Source organism: Rhinoderma darwinii, unplaced genomic scaffold (genome assembly GCF_050947455.1).
Source record: "Rhinoderma darwinii isolate aRhiDar2 unplaced genomic scaffold, aRhiDar2.hap1 Scaffold_3364, whole genome shotgun sequence".
Taxonomy (NCBI): domain Eukaryota; kingdom Metazoa; phylum Chordata; class Amphibia; order Anura; family Rhinodermatidae; genus Rhinoderma; species Rhinoderma darwinii.
In genome coordinates this window covers 1-14,323 of record NW_027463417.1, presented here as the reverse complement: position 1 = coordinate 14,323, position 14,323 = coordinate 1, and the positions used below count along the sequence as shown (strand labels likewise).

The following is a 14,323-nucleotide window of genomic DNA, read 5'->3' as shown; positions in this document are numbered from 1 at the left end:
GCCAGACAGGATTTGCTTCTTTTGCTTGCACCACAATGCAGTGCTGAAAGAGGAGGAGGAATCTACATAAAAACGCCTTCCTGGCAACGCCCAAATGCCCTCCTGCCATGCAGATAAACACTGGCAGCGGCAGCAAGTGCATGCCCACAGCCACCCCTTGTTCCTTCACACCTTGTATCAGCTTTAATCCAATCCAGTCCGGTGCTGCCTGCTGAGCAGCACTGACCAACACTGCCTGGGCCCAGGCTTTTATCTCTGAGGCAGGCCCCATTATGATGTCAGAAAGCTGGCTCTGGAATCCTGAGGGCTCCACTATGACACGTGCAAAGTTCCGTCTGAACTTTATATAAGACGGTGCGGCTCAGTCAGTCACTCAGTGTTGCCTGAGAGGGCAACACTGCAACAGCCGGCCGCCAGGCTGTCTTTTTTTTGCACAGCTACTTGCCTCCAGGAGGCCACAAGAGGGAGACAAGGGACTGCAAAATGGAAAATAGGCATCCACCAACTTTACAGACAACTTCTCTTTGCTCCTACAACCTCCATCCTTGCACAGTTTGTTATTCTTCCAGGTAACATAGTAACAAATCCAAATTGCTGCTCTCTTTGTAGGCAAGCAAGGGTTTGTTGCAACTGCAATTCTTACTTCTTCTTGAAATGTAGGGACGACAGTACATTCCATCACATCCATCTAGTGTACACAGGTAGGTCCATTGTGGCGGGTAGGCGGCTGGCTGCTTTAATGGCTGTTTGCTGTTCCCCTACTCCACTCCACTCCACTATTTGACTGTGGTGCTGCATCAATCAGTGGCTGGCTCAGGTGCAGCTCTTTAACTTACCTAAAAGGGAGGGCGGAGAGAAGACAAGGAAGGTGAATGAGCTGTTCCAATGTGAAATGCCGGAAACACAGAAACACAGAAGACACACACACACACACACACACACACACACACACACACACACACACACACACACACACACACACACACACAACAAGAGGTGGCAATGTATTAATTAATTGCATTTAATAAATGAGCTCATTATCACACATGACTGTACAAATGCATTGTCCAACAGGTGTTGAAATAATGGGATTAAAAGGGGAGATCCCATCAGAAAGACAAAAACAATAGCAAACACAAATAGCACTTTTGGAATCTGATTTTAGTCAACACATAAGGGAAGGGTGCACCGGTCCTGGAAATACTGCAATACCAGGTCAATGCGTGGAGTGGACAGAGCAAGCTCTATTTCCATCTCCCTGTTCGAAAAATCCATTTAATATATGGTCCCCAGATAGGGGACGTATCAGATATTAAACTGATAAGAACAGATACTACACTTGATCTTAGCCAAAAGGCCGAGAAGCGATAACCCGAATGGGCCGGCCGTTGACCGAGCCTGCCTAATACTGCTGTTCACCCCTTGCAGCGATTGATTCAGCCTACTCCTAGGCAATTCCATGGGGCCCTGCAGGCTCACACACATTTACAGCTACTAAGCGGGAGGGAGGTGAATAAAGGCCGGAGAGGAAGCCAGACAGGATTTGCTTCTTTTGCTTGCACCACAATGCAGTGCTGAAAGAGGAGGAGGAATCTACATAAAAACGCCTTCCTGGCAACGCCCAAATGCCCTCCTGCCATGCAGATAAACACTGGCAGCGGCAGCAAGTGCATGCCCACAGCCACCCCTTGTTCCTTCACACCTTGTATCAGCTTTAATCCAATCCAGTCCGGTGCTGCCTGCTGAGCAGCACTGACCAACACTGCCTGGGCCCAGGCTTTTATCTCTGAGGCAGGCCCCATTATGATGTCAGAAAGCTGGCTCTGGAATCCTGAGGGCTCCACTATGACACGTGCAAAGTTCCGTCTGAACTTTATATAAGACGGTGCGGCTCAGTCAGTCACTCAGTGTTGCCTGAGAGGGCAACACTGCAACAGCCGGCCGCCAGGCTGTCTTTTTTTTGCACAGCTACTTGCCTCCAGGAGGCCACAAGAGGGAGACAAGGGACTGCAAAATGGAAAATAGGCATCCACCAACTTTACAGACAACTTCTCTTTGCTCCTACAACCTCCATCCTTGCACAGTTTGTTATTCTTCCAGGTAACATAGTAACAAATCCAAATTGCTGCTCTCTTTGTAGGCAAGCAAGGGTTTGTTGCAACTGCAATTCTTACTTCTTCTTGAAATGTAGGGACGACAGTACATTCCATCACATCCATCTAGTGTACACAGGTAGGTCCATTGTGGCGGGTAGGCGGCTGGCTGCTTTAATGGCTGTTTGCTGTTCCCCTACTCCACTCCACTCCACTATTTGACTGTGGTGCTGCATCAATCAGTGGCTGGCTCAGGTGCAGCTCTTTAACTTACCTAAAAGGGAGGGCGGAGAGAAGACAAGGAAGGTGAATGAGCTGTTCCAATGTGAAATGCCGGAAACACAGAAACACAGAAGACACACACACACACACACACACACACACACACACACCACACACACACACAACAAGAGGTGGCAATGTATTAATTAATTGCATTTAATAAATGAGCTCATTATCACACATGACTGTACAAATGCATTGTCCAACAGGTGTTGAAATAATGGGATTAAAAGGGGAGATCCCATCAGAAAGACAAAAACAATAGCAAACACAAATAGCACTTTTGGAATCTGATTTTAGTCAACACATAAGGGAAGGGTGCACCGGTCCTGGAAATACTGCAATACCAGGTCAATGCGTGGAGTGGACAGAGCAAGCTCTATTTCCATCTCCCTGTTCGAAAAATCCATTTAATATATGGTCCCCAGATAGGGGACGTATCAGATATTAAACTGATAAGAACAGATACTACACTTGATCTTAGCCAAAAGGCCGAGAAGCGATAACCCGAATGGGCCGGCCGTTGACCGAGCCTGCCTAATACTGCTGTTCACCCCTTGCAGCGATTGATTCAGCCTACTCCTAGGCAATTCCATGGGGCCCTGCAGGCTCACACACATTTACAGCTACTAAGCGGGAGGGAGGTGAATAAAGGCCGGAGAGGAAGCCAGACAGGATTTGCTTCTTTTGCTTGCACCACAATGCAGTGCTGAAAGAGGAGGAGGAATCTACATAAAACGCCTTCCTGGCAACGCCCAAATGCCCTCCTGCCATGCAGATAAACACTGGCAGCGGCAGCAAGTGCATGCCCACAGCACCCCTTGTTCCTTCACACCTTGTATCAGCTTTAATCCAATCCAGTCCGGTGCTGCCTGCTGAGCAGCACTGACCAACACTGCCTGGGCCCAGGCTTTTATCTCTGAGGCAGGCCCCATTATGATGTCAGAAAGCTGGCTCTGGAATCCTGAGGGCTCCACTATGACACGTGCAAAGTTCCGTCTGAACTTTATATAAGACGGTGCGGCTCAGTCAGTCACTCAGTGTTGCCTGAGAGGGCAACACTGCAACAGCCGGCCGCCAGGCTGTCTTTTTTTTGCACAGCTACTTGCCTCCAGGAGGCCACAAGAGGGAGACAAGGGACTGCAAAATGGAAAATAGGCATCCACCAACTTTACAGACAACTTCTCTTTGCTCCTACAACCTCCATCCTTGCACAGTTTGTTATTCTTCCAGGTAACATAGTAACAAATCCAAATTGCTGCTCTCTTTGTAGGCAAGCAAGGGTTTGTTGCAACTGCAATTCTTACTTCTTCTTGAAATGTAGGGACGACAGTACATTCCATCACATCCATCTAGTGTACACAGGTAGGTCCATTGTGGCGGGTAGGCGGCTGGCTGCTTTAATGGCTGTTTGCTGTTCCCCTACTCCACTCCACTCCACTATTTGACTGTGGTGCTGCATCAATCAGTGGCTGGCTCAGGTGCAGCTCTTTAACTTACCTAAAAGGGAGGGCGGAGAGAAGACAAGGAAGGTGAATGAGCTGTTCCAATGTGAAATGCCGGAAACACAGAAACACAGAAGACACACACACACACACACACACACACACACACACACACACACACACACACACACACACACACACAACAAGAGGTGGCAATGTATTAATTAATTGCATTTAATAAAATGAGCTCATTATCACACATGACTGTACAAATGCATTGTCCAACAGGTGTTGAAATAATGGGATTAAAAGGGGAGATCCCATCAGAAAGACAAAAACAATAGCAAACACAAATAGCACTTTTGGAATCTGATTTTAGTCAACACATAAGGGAAGGGTGCACCGGTCCTGGAAATACTGCAATACCAGGTCAATGCGTGGAGTGGACAGAGCAAGCTCTATTTCCATCTCCCTGTTCGAAAAATCCATTTAATATATGGTCCCCAGATAGGGGACGTATCAGATATTAAACTGATAAGAACAGATTACTACACTTGATCTTAGCCAAAAGGCCGAGAAGCGATAACCCGAATGGGCCGGCCGTTGACCGAGCCTGCCTAATACTGCTGTTCACCCCTTGCAGCGATTGATTCAGCCTACTCCTAGGCAATTCCATGGGGCCCTGCAGGCTCACACACATTTACAGCTACTAAGCGGGAGGGAGGTGAATAAAGGCCGGAGAGGAAGCCAGACAGGATTTGCTTCTTTTGCTTGCACCACAATGCAGTGCTGAAAGAGGAGGAGGAATCTACATAAAAACGCCTTCCTGGCAACGCCCAAATGCCCTCCTGCCATGCAGATAAACACTGGCAGCGGCAGCAAGTGCATGCCCACAGCCACCCCTTGTTCCTTCACACCTTGTATCAGCTTTAATCCAATTCCAGTCCGGTGCTGCCTGCTGAGCAGCACTGACCAACACTGCCTGGGCCCAGGCTTTTATCTCTGAGGCAGGCCCCATTATGATGTCAGAAAGCTGGCTCTGGAATCCTGAGGGCTCCACTATGACACGTGCAAAGTTCCGTCTGAACTTTATATAAGACGGTGCGGCTCAGTCAGTCACTCAGTGTTGCCTGAGAGGGCAACACTGCAACAGCCGGCCGCCAGGCTGTCTTTTTTTTGCACAGCTACTTGCCTCCAGGAGGCCACAAGAGGGAGACAAGGGACTGCAAAATGGAAAATAGGCATCCACCCAACTTTACAGACAACTTCTCTTTGCTCCTACAACCTCCATCCTTGCACAGTTTGTTATTCTTCCAGGTAACATAGTAACAAATCCAAATTGCTGCTCTCTTTGTAGGCAAGCAAGGGTTTGTTGCAACTGCAATTCTTACTTCTTCTTGAAATGTAGGGACGACAGTACATTCCATCACATCCATCTAGTGTACACAGGTAGGTCCATTGTGGCGGGTAGGCGGCTGGCTGCTTTAATGGCTGTTTGCTGTTCCCCTACTCCACTCCACTCCACTATTTGACTGTGGTGCTGCATCAATCAGTGGCTGGCTCAGGTGCAGCTCTTTAACTTACCTAAAAGGGAGGGCGGAGAGAAGACAAGGAAGGTGAATGAGCTGTTCCAATGTGAAATGCCGGAAACACAGAAACACAGAAGACACACACACACACACACACACACACACACACACACACACACACACACACACAACAAGAGGTGGCAATGTATTAATTAATTGCATTTAATAAATGAGCTCATTATCACACATGACTGTACAAATGCATTGTCCAACAGGTGTTGAAATAATGGGATTAAAAGGGGAGATCCCATCAGAAAGACAAAAACAATAGCAAACACAAATAGCACTTTTGGAATCTGATTTTAGTCAACACATAAGGGAAGGGTGCACCGGTCCTGGAAATACTGCAATACCAGGTCAATGCGTGGAGTGGACAGAGCAAGCTCTATTTCCATCTCCCTGTTCGAAAAATCCATTTAATATATGGTCCCCAGATAGGGGACGTATCAGATATTAAACTGATAAGAACAGATACTACACTTGATCTTAGCCAAAAGGCCGAGAAGCGATAACCCGAATGGCCGGCCGTTGACCGAGCCTGCCTAATACTGCTGTTCACCCCTTGCAGCGATTGATTCAGCCTACTCCTAGGCAATTCCATGGGGCCCTGCAGGCTCACACACATTTACAGCTACTAAGCGGGAGGGAGGTGAATAAAGGCCGGAGAGGAAGCCAGACAGGATTTGCTTCTTTTGCTTGCACCACAATGCAGTGCTGAAAGAGGAGGAGGAATCTACATAAAAACGCCTTCCTGGCAACGCCCAAATGCCCTCCTGCCATGCAGATAAACACTGGCAGCGGCAGCAAGTGCATGCCCACAGCCACCCCTTGTTCCTTCACACCTTGTATCAGCTTTAATCCAATCCAGTCCGGTGCTGCCTGCTGAGCAGCACTGACCAACACTGCCTGGGCCCAGGCTTTTATCTCTGAGGCAGGCCCCATTATGATGTCAGAAAGCTGGCTCTGGAATCCTGAGGGCTCCACTATGACACGTGCAAAGTTCCGTCTGAACTTTATATAAGACGGTGCGGCTCAGTCAGTCACTCAGTGTTGCCTGAGAGGGCAACACTGCAACAGCCGGCCGCCAGGCTGTCTTTTTTTTGCACAGCTACTTGCCTCCAGGAGGCCACAAGAGGGAGACAAGGGACTGCAAAATGGAAAATAGGCATCCACCAACTTTACAGACAACTTCTCTTTGCTCCTACAACCTCCATCCTTGCACAGTTTGTTATTCTTCCAGGTAACATAGTAACAAATCCAAATTGCTGCTCTCTTTGTAGGCAAGCAAGGGTTTGTTGCAACTGCAATTCTTACTTCTTCTTGAAATGTAGGGACGACAGTACATTCCATCACATCCATCTAGTGTACACAGGTAGGTCCATTGTGGCGGGTAGGCGGCTGGCTGCTTTAATGGCTGTTTGCTGTTCCCCTACTCCACTCCACTCCACTATTTGACTGTGGTGCTGCATCAATCAGTGGCTGGCTCAGGTGCAGCTCTTTAACTTACCTAAAAGGGAGGGCGGAGAGAAGACAAGGAAGGTGAATGAGCTGTTCCAATGTGAAATGCCGGAAACACAGAAACACAGAAGACACACACACACACACACACACACACACACACACACACACACACACACACACACACACACACACACAACAAGAGGTGGCAATGTATTAATTAATTGCATTTAATAAATGAGCTCATTATCACACATGACTGTACAAATGCATTGTCCAACAGGTGTTGAAATAATGGGATTAAAAGGGGAGATCCCATCAGAAAGACAAAAACAATAGCAAACACAAATAGCACTTTTGGAATCTGATTTTAGTCAACACATAAGGGAAGGGTGCACCGGTCCTGGAAATACTGCAATACCAGGTCAATGCGTGGAGTGGACAGAGCAAGCTCTATTTCCATCTCCTGTTCGAAAATCCATTTAATATATGGTCCCCAGATAGGGGACGTATCAGATATTAAACTGATAAGAACAGATACTACACTTGATCTTAGCCAAAAGGCCGAGAAGCGATAAACCCGAATGGGCCGGCCGGTGACCGAGCCTGCCTAATACTGCTGTTCACCCCTTGCAGCGATTGATTCAGCCTACTCCTAGGCAATTCCATGGGGCCCTGCAGGCTCACACACATTTACAGCTACTAAGCGGGAGGGAGGTGAATAAAGGCCGGAGAGGAAGCCAGACAGGATTTGCTTCTTTTGCTTGCACCACAATGCAGTGCTGAAAGAGGAGGAGGAATCTACATAAAAACGCCTTCCTGGCAACGCCCAAATGCCCTCCTGCCATGCAGATAAACACTGGCAGCGGCAGCAAGTGCATGCCCACAGCCACCCCTTGTTCCTTCACACCTTGTATCAGCTTTAATCCAATCCAGTCCGGTGCTGCCTGCTGAGCAGCACTGACCAACACTGCCTGGGCCCAGGCTTTTATCTCTGAGGCAGGCCCCATTATGATGTCAGAAAGCTGGCTCTGGAATCCTGAGGGCTCCACTATGACACGTGCAAAGTTCCGTCTGAACTTTATATAAGACGGTGCGGCTCAGTCAGTCACTCAGTGTTGCCTGAGAGGGCAACACTGCAACAGCCGGCCGCCAGGCTGTCTTTTTTTTGCACAGCTACTTGCCTCCAGGAGGCCACAAGAGGGAGACAAGGGACTGCAAAATGGAAAATAGGCATCCACCAACTTTACAGACAACTTCTCTTTGCTCCTACAACCTCCATCCTTGCACAGTTTGTTATTCTTCCAGGTAACATAGTAACAAATCCAAATTGCTGCTCTCTTTGTAGGCAAGCAAGGGTTTGTTGCAACTGCAATTCTTACTTCTTCTTGAAATGTAGGGACGACAGTACATTCCATCACATCCATCTAGTGTACACAGGTAGGTCCATTGTGGCGGGTAGGCGGCTGGCTGCTTTAATGGCTGTTTGCTGTTCCCCTACTCCACTCCACTCCACTATTTGACTGTGGTGCTGCATCAATCAGTGGCTGGCTCAGGTGCAGCTCTTTAACTTACCTAAAAGGGAGGGCGGAGAGAAGACAAGGAAGGTGAATGAGCTGTTCCAATGTGAAATGCCGGAAACACAGAAACACAGAAGACACACACACACACACACACACACACACACACACACACACACACACACACACACACACACACACACACAACAAGAGGTGGCAATGTATTAATTAATTGCATTTAATAAATGAGCTCATTATCACACATGACTGTACAAATGCATTGTCCAACAGGTGTTGAATAATGGGATTAAAAGGGGAGATCCCATCAGAAAGACAAAAACAATAGCAAACACAAATAGCACTTTTGGAATCTGATTTTAGTCAACACATAAGGAAGGGTGCACCGGTCCTGGAAATACTGCAATACCAGGTCAATGCGTGGAGTGGACAGAGCAAGCTCTATTTCCATCTCCCTGTTCGAAAAATCCATTTAATATATGGTCCCCAGATAGGGGACGTATCAGATATTAAACTGATAAGAACAGATACTACACTTGATCTTAGCCAAAAGGCCGAGAAGCGATAACCCGAATGGGCCGGCCGTTGACCGAGCCTGCCTAATACTGCTGTTCACCCCTTGCAGCGATTGATTCAGCCTACTCCTAGGCAATTCCATGGGGCCCTGCAGGCTCACACACATTTACAGCTACTAAGCGGGAGGGAGGTGAATAAAGGCCGGAGAGGAAGCCAGACAGGATTTGCTTCTTTTGCTTGCACCACAATGCAGTGCTGAAAGAGGAGGAGGAATCTACATAAAAACGCCTTCCTGGCAACGCCCAAATGCCCTCCTGCCATGCAGATAAACACTGGCAGCGGCAGCAAGTGCATGCCCACAGCCACCCCTTGTTCCTTCACACCTTGTATCAGCTTTAATCCAATCCAGTCCGGTGCTGCCTGCTGAGCAGCACTGACCAACACTGCCTGGGCCCAGGCTTTTATCTCTGAGGCAGGCCCCATTATGATGTCAGAAAGCTGGCTCTGGAATCCTGAGGGCTCCACTATGACACGTGCAAAGTTCCGTCTGAACTTTATATAAGACGGTGCGGCTCAGTCAGTCACTCAGTGTTGCCTGAGAGGGCAACACTGCAACAGCCGGCCGCCAGGCTGTCTTTTTTTTGCACAGCTACTTGCCTCCAGGAGGCCACAAGAGGGAGACAAGGACTGCAAAATGGAAAATAGGCATCCACCAACTTTACAGACAACTTCTCTTTGCTCCTACAACCTCCATCCTTGCACAGTTTGTTATTCTTCCAGGTAACATAGTAACAAATCCAAATTGCTGCTCTCTTTGTAGGCAAGCAAAGGGTTTGTTGCAACTGCAATTCTTACTTCTTCTTGAAATGTAGGGACGACAGTACATTCCATCACATCCATCTAGTGTACACAGGTAGGTCCATTGTGGCGGGTAGGCGGCTGGCTGCTTTAATGGCTGTTTGCTGTTCCCCTACTCCACTCCACTCCACTATTTGACTGTGGTGCTGCATCAATCAGTGGCTGGCTCAGGTGCAGCTCTTTAACTTACCTAAAAGGGAGGGCGGAGAGAAGACAAGGAAGGTGAATGAGCTGTTCCAATGTGAAATGCCGGAAACACAGAAACACAGAAGACACACACACACACACACACACACACACACACACACACACACACACACACACACACACACACAACAAGAGGTGGCAATGTATTAATTAATTGCATTTAATAAATGAGCTCATTATCACACATGACTGTACAAATGCATTGTCCAACAGGTGTTGAAATAATGGGATTAAAAGGGGAGATCCCATCAGAAAGACAAAAACAATAGCAAACACAAATAGCACTTTTGGAATCTGATTTTAGTCAACACATAAGGGAAGGGGTGCACCGGTCCTGGAAATACTGCAATACCAGGTCAATGCGTGGAGTGGACAGAGCAAGCTCTATTTCCATCTCCCTGTTCGAAAAATCCATTTAATATATGGTCCCCAGATAGGGGACGTATCAGATATTAAACTGATAAGAACAGATACTACACTTGATCTTAGCCAAAAGGCCGAGAAGCGATAACCCGAATGGGCCGGCCGTTGACCGAGCCTGCCTAATACTGCTGTTCACCCTTGCAGCGATTGATTCAGCCTACTCCTAGGCAATTCCATGGGGCCCTGCAGGCTCACACACATTTACAGCTACTAAGCGGGAGGGAGGTGAATAAAGGCCGGAGAGGAAGCCAGACAGGATTTGCTTCTTTTGCTTGCACCACAATGCAGTGCTGAAAGAGGAGGAGGAATCTACATAAAAACGCCTTCCTGGCAACGCCCAAATGCCCTCCTGCCATGCAGATAAACACTGGCAGCGGCAGCAAGTGCATGCCCACAGCCACCCCTTGTTCCTTCACACCTTGTATCAGCTTTAATCCAATCCAGTCCGGTGCTGCCTGCTGAGCAGCACTGACCAACACTGCCTGGGCCCAGGCTTTTATCTCTGAGGCAGGCCCCATTATGATGTCAGAAAGCTGGCTCTGGAATCCTGAGGGCTCCACTATGACACGTGCAAAGTTCCGTCTGAACTTTATATAAGACGGTGCGGCTCAGTCAGTCACTCAGTGTTGCCTGAGAGGGCAACACTGCAACAGCCGGCCGCCAGGCTGTCTTTTTTTTGCACAGCTACTTGCCTCCAGGAGGCCACAAGAGGAGACAAGGGACTGCAAAATGGAAAATAGGCATCCACCAACTTTACAGACAACTTCTCTTTGCTCCTACAACCTCCATCCTTGCACAGTTTGTTATTCTTCCAGGTAACATAGTAACAAATCCAAATTGCTGCTCTCTTTGTAGGCAGCAAGGGTTTGTTGCAACTGCAATTCTTACTTCTTCTTGAAATGTAGGGACGACAGTACATTCCATCACATCCATCTAGTGTACACAGGTAGGTCCATTGTGGCGGGTAGGCGGCTGGCTGCTTTAATGGCTGTTTGCTGTTCCCCTACTCCACTCCACTCCACTATTTGACTGTGGTGCTGCATCAATCAGTGGCTGGCTCAGGTGCAGCTCTTTAACTTACCTAAAAGGGAGGGCGGAGAGAAGACAAGGAAGGTGAATGAGCTGTTCCAATGTGAAATGCCGGAAACACAGAAACACAGAAGACACACACACACACACACACACACACACACACACACACACACACACACACACACACACACACACACACAACAAGAGGTGGCAATGTATTAATTAATTGCATTTAATAAATGAGCTCATTATCACACATGACTGTACAAATGCATTGTCCAACAGGTGTTGAAATAATGGGATTAAAAGGGGAGATCCCATCAGAAAGACAAAAACAATAGCAAACACAAATAGCACTTTTGGAATCTGATTTTAGTCAACACATAAGGGAAGGGTGCACCGGTCCTGGAAATACTGCAATACCAGGTCAATGCGTGGAGTGGACAGAGCAAGCTCTATTTCCATCTCCCTGTTCGAAAAATCCATTTAATATATGGTCCCCAGATAGGGGACGTATCAGATATTAAACTGATAAGAACAGATACTACACTTGATCTTAGCCAAAAGGCCGAGAAGCGATAACCCGAATGGGCCGGCCGTTGACCGAGCCTGCCTAATACTGCTGTTCACCCCTTGCAGCGATTGATTCAGCCTACTCCTAGGCAATTCCATGGGGCCCTGCAGGCTCACACACATTTACAGCTACTAAGCGGGAGGGAGGTGAATAAAGGCCGGAGAGGAAGCCAGACAGGATTTGCTTCTTTTGCTTGCACCACAATGCAGTGCTGAAAGAGGAGGAGGAATCTACATAAAAACGCCTTCCTGGCAACGCCCAAATGCCCTCCTGCCATGCAGATAAACACTGGCAGCGGCAGCAAGTGCATGCCCACAGCCACCCCTTGTTCCTTCACACCTTGTATCAGCTTTAATCCAATCCAGTCCGGTGCTGCCTGCTGAGCAGCACTGACCAACACTGCCTGGGCCCAGGCTTTTATCTCTGAGGCAGGCCCCATTATGATGTCAGAAAGCTGGCTCTGGAATCCTGAGGGCTCCACTATGACACGTGCAAAGTTCCGTCTGAACTTTATATAAGACGGTGCGGCTCAGTCAGTCACTCAGTGTTGCCTGAGAGGGCAACACTGCAACAGCCGGCCGCCAGGCTGTCTTTTTTTTGCACAGCTACTTGCCTCCAGGAGGCCACAAGAGGGAGACAAGGGACTGCAAAATGGAAAATAGGCATCCACCAACTTTACAGACAACTTCTCTTTGCTCCTACAACCTCCATCCTTGCACAGTTTGTTATTCTTCCAGGTAACATAGTAACAAATCCAAATTGCTGCTCTCTTTGTAGGCAAGCAAGGGTTTGTTGCAACTGCAATTCTTACTTCTTCTTGAAATGTAGGGACGACAGTACATTCCATCACATCCATCTAGTGTACACAGGTAGGTCCATTGTGGCGGGTAGGCGGCTGGCTGCTTTAATGGCTGTTTGCTGTTCCCCTACTCCACTCCACTCCACTATTTGACTGTGGTGCTGCATCAATCAGTGGCTGGCTCAGGTGCAGCTCTTTAACTTACCTAAAAGGGAGGGCGGAGAGAAGACAAGGAAGGTGAATGAGCTGTTCCAATGTGAAATGCCGGAAACACAGAAACACAGAAGACACACACACACACACACACACAACACACACACACACACACACACACACACACACACACACACACACAACAAAAGAGGTGGCAATGTATTAATTAATTGCATTTAATAAATGAGCTCATTATCACACATGACTGTACAAATGCATTGTCCAACAGGTGTTGAAATAATGGGATTAAAAGGGGAGATCCCATCAGAAAGACAAAAACAATAGCAAACACAAATAGCACTTTTGGAATCTGATTTTAGTCAACACATAAGGGAAGGGTGCACCGGTCCTGGAAATACTGCAATACCAGGTCAATGCGTGGAGTGGACAGAGCAAGCTCTATTTCCATCTCCCTGTTCGAAAAATCCATTTAATATATGGTCCCCAGATAGGGGACGTATCAGATATTAAACTGATAAGAACAGATACTACACTTGATCTTAGCCAAAAGGCCGAGAAGCGATAACCCGAATGGGCCGGCCGTTGACCGAGCCTGCCTAATACTGCTGTTCACCCCTTGCAGCGATTGATTCAGCCTACTCCTAGGCAATTCCATGGGGCCCTGCAGGCTCACACACATTTACAGCTACTAAGCGGGAGGGAGGTGAATAAAGGCCGGAGAGGAAGCCAGACAGGATTTGCTTCTTTTGCTTGCACCACAATGCAGTGCTGAAAGAGGAGGAGGAATCTACATAAAAACGCCTTCCTGGCAACGCCCAAATGCCCTCCTGCCATGCAGATAAACACTGGCAGCGGCAGCAAGTGCATGCCCACAGCCACCCCTTGTTCCTTCACACCTTGTATCAGCTTTAATCCAATCCAGTCCGGTGCTGCCTGCTGAGCAGCACTGACCAACACTGCCTGGGCCCAGGCTTTTATCTCTGAGGCAGGCCCCATTATGATGTCAGAAAGCTGGCTCTGGAATCCTGAGGGCTCCACTATGACACGTGCAAAGTTCCGTCTGAACTTTATATAAGACGGTGCGGCTCAGTCAGTCACTCAGTGTTGCCTGAGAGGGCAACACTGCAACAGCCGGCCGCCAGGCTGTCTTTTTTTTGCACAGCTACTTGCCTCCAGGAGGCCACAAGAGGGAGACAAGGGACTGCAAAATGGAAAATAGGCATCCACCAACTTTACAGACAACTTCTCTTTGCTCCTACAACCTCCATCCTTGCACAGTTTGTTATTCTTCCAGGTAACATAGTAACAAATCCAAATTGCTGCTCTCTTTGTAGG

General features: G+C 48.0%; 9 non-coding genes across 9 annotated transcripts; all 9 read right to left on the bottom strand.

The window, feature by feature from the left end:
• Positions 1-1,178: 1,178 nt before the first annotated feature.
• On the bottom strand, positions 1,179-1,369 carry LOC142704745 (U2 spliceosomal RNA). The gene has a single exon (XR_012868153.1). It is a non-coding gene; the product is annotated as a U2 spliceosomal RNA (small nuclear RNA).
• Positions 1,370-2,688: 1,319 nt separating this feature from the next.
• Positions 2,689-2,879, bottom strand: LOC142704744 (U2 spliceosomal RNA). Its single transcript, XR_012868152.1, has one exon. It is a non-coding gene; the product is annotated as a U2 spliceosomal RNA (small nuclear RNA).
• Positions 2,880-4,212: 1,333 nt separating this feature from the next.
• LOC142704695 (U2 spliceosomal RNA) lies at positions 4,213-4,404 on the bottom strand. Its single transcript, XR_012868118.1, has one exon. It is a non-coding gene; the product is annotated as a U2 spliceosomal RNA (small nuclear RNA).
• A 1,324-nt stretch (positions 4,405-5,728) lies between these two features.
• LOC142704743 (U2 spliceosomal RNA) lies at positions 5,729-5,919 on the bottom strand. Its single transcript, XR_012868151.1, has one exon. It is a non-coding gene; the product is annotated as a U2 spliceosomal RNA (small nuclear RNA).
• Positions 5,920-7,254: 1,335 nt separating this feature from the next.
• On the bottom strand, positions 7,255-7,443 carry LOC142704697 (U2 spliceosomal RNA). Its single transcript, XR_012868119.1, has one exon. It is a non-coding gene; the product is annotated as a U2 spliceosomal RNA (small nuclear RNA).
• Positions 7,444-8,780: 1,337 nt separating this feature from the next.
• LOC142704742 (U2 spliceosomal RNA) lies at positions 8,781-8,971 on the bottom strand. The gene has a single exon (XR_012868150.1). It is a non-coding gene; the product is annotated as a U2 spliceosomal RNA (small nuclear RNA).
• A 1,333-nt stretch (positions 8,972-10,304) lies between these two features.
• LOC142704738 (U2 spliceosomal RNA) lies at positions 10,305-10,495 on the bottom strand. The gene has a single exon (XR_012868147.1). It is a non-coding gene; the product is annotated as a U2 spliceosomal RNA (small nuclear RNA).
• Positions 10,496-11,830: 1,335 nt separating this feature from the next.
• Positions 11,831-12,021, bottom strand: LOC142704741 (U2 spliceosomal RNA). Its single transcript, XR_012868149.1, has one exon. It is a non-coding gene; the product is annotated as a U2 spliceosomal RNA (small nuclear RNA).
• A 1,339-nt stretch (positions 12,022-13,360) lies between these two features.
• Positions 13,361-13,551, bottom strand: LOC142704739 (U2 spliceosomal RNA). The gene has a single exon (XR_012868148.1). It is a non-coding gene; the product is annotated as a U2 spliceosomal RNA (small nuclear RNA).
• Between the last annotated feature and the right edge of the window lie 772 nt (positions 13,552-14,323).